General features: G+C 48.2%; 1 pseudogene; it reads right to left on the bottom strand.

Moving 5' to 3' along the window:
- Positions 1-886: 886 nt before the first annotated feature.
- On the bottom strand, positions 887-1,433 carry LOC109677957 (peptidyl-prolyl cis-trans isomerase A pseudogene; annotated as a pseudogene).
- Positions 1,434-1,869: the final 436 nt, after the last annotated feature.

Below are 1,869 nucleotides of genomic sequence, written 5' to 3'. Positions count from 1 at the left end.
CAGGTGGAAAAATCTGCCTTCTTATGAAAACTGTTTTTAAACCACTAAGACACAGACAATAAAAATCTAACCTTCTTCCAGAAATGAAGAGATCACTGAGACTTACCTTTTAAGAACAAGCTACCTTTTATTTCTTTTAATAAAAGAGAGAGGCCCCAGACCTTGCGTGCTTTTGCCTAAGCATCTCCCAATATGGACATTACCTGGAGGACAGCCAGGTCACACCGTGGTCCCCTGCTTTTCTATATATGGCAAGACGCAAACAGACACACAAGTCCACATAAGACACGTGGAGTTTCTACACATCCCACTGTGTGTGACCCAACAGTTATGGGTGTTAGACTGCCATTTCCTCACTTTAACCTCCATCAGGTCTAGGGTGGGACCCAAGGACCTTTGTCTGCAAACAGACTTCCAGATGTGGCCGCTGTGCACTGAGCAGCAAGGGGCTGGGAGACATCGCCCACCTTCTGGACATGAGAGGCCTGGTGTGGAGGGCACAAAAGCAGGCTGCTACATCTCAGTCCTCCTCCGATGCAAGCCATCTTCGGGAGTCACTCTGGGTGGGCACGCGTTTCCTCTGACACGTCAGTCCATGGATACTTCATGCTTTGTGAGCAGGCTATCTGGTCCCTGTTGTCACTACTCAATTCTGCCACTGTCACACAAATATGTAGACAAATGGGTATGGCTGTGTTCCAATAAAACTTTATAGGTAAGAGTAAACAGTGGGGCGCATTTTGACCTCCAAGCCAACTCTTGTTCTAGAATTATGGCTCCCCAAATTGTAAGGTTGTACTCTCCCACTCATGTATGTTCAAGATTGAGCTTGTTTTGTTATAAACTTAGCTCTGCAATCCAGCTAGGTTTGGAGGGGGATGAGGAACTATGGAATCCAAGCACCTGCAGCAAGAGCACAAAGATGGCAGGACACTGTGAGAGGGTGGGGTGGAGGGTGCCATCCTAAGCCGAGAGGGAATGGCCTGGCGATTCCACAGAGATGTCCATGGTCAGCAATGGTGCTTTTCTTTCTGGTTGTCCCATTCCTGGACCCAAAGCCCTCCATGGCTTCCCAGATGTTCACCTTCCCAAAGACCATGTGCTCACCACCCAGCCACTCCATCTTGGCAGGGCAGATGAAAAACTGGGAGCCACTTGTGTTGGGTTCCACATTGGCCACAGACAAGATGCTGGGACCTGTGTGCTCCAGGATCAAGCTTTGATCATCAAACTTCTCCCCATAGATGTACTTTTGTTGCCAGTGTCAGGATGGCATGGGAGGTCACCACCCTGGCACATGAATCCTGTGAAGGCAAGGACACTTGGAACCAAATCCTTTCACTCCAGTGCTCAGAGCACTGGAACTTGGTCTGTAAACAGCCCCAAGGAGACATGGCCAAGGCCTTGCCACCGATGGTGATGTCAAAGAACATGGAGGGTTGACCTCGGTGGGCCGGGGTCAGCTACAGGGGACGGCAGCATCTGCAAAGCCTATTCAGGATTGCTTTGGAAACTCATAGTCTTTTGTGGTTTTGTAAAGAATTCAGCGTTGACTTTTCTATTCCTGTGAAAAATGACATTGGACTTTGGATTGCAGTGAATCTGGGATGTCACACGGATGGTGAGGACATTCCAATTGTGGAACACAAGGTATTTTCCCTGTATTTGTGCTCTCTTCAGTTTGTTTTATCTCTCCTTATGCGTGGAACCGAAAACTTGAAGTCACCGAAGGGGAGTTTGATGGAGGTCATCAGGACTCAGGCTGGGACACACGAGGACACAGAGACCTCTGGTCGTAAGGACAGTAACTGTAGTGGTGGATACACATTAATTAGTGTCACCACAACTGATGGCATTTAATTAATTTGA

The sequence above is a fragment of the Castor canadensis genome, chromosome 13 (genome assembly GCF_047511655.1).
Source record: "Castor canadensis chromosome 13, mCasCan1.hap1v2, whole genome shotgun sequence".
Taxonomy (NCBI): Eukaryota; Metazoa; Chordata; class Mammalia; order Rodentia; family Castoridae; genus Castor; species Castor canadensis.
The sequence above is the reverse complement of the archived record's forward strand: the minus strand, read 5'-3'. Positions and strand labels throughout refer to the sequence as shown.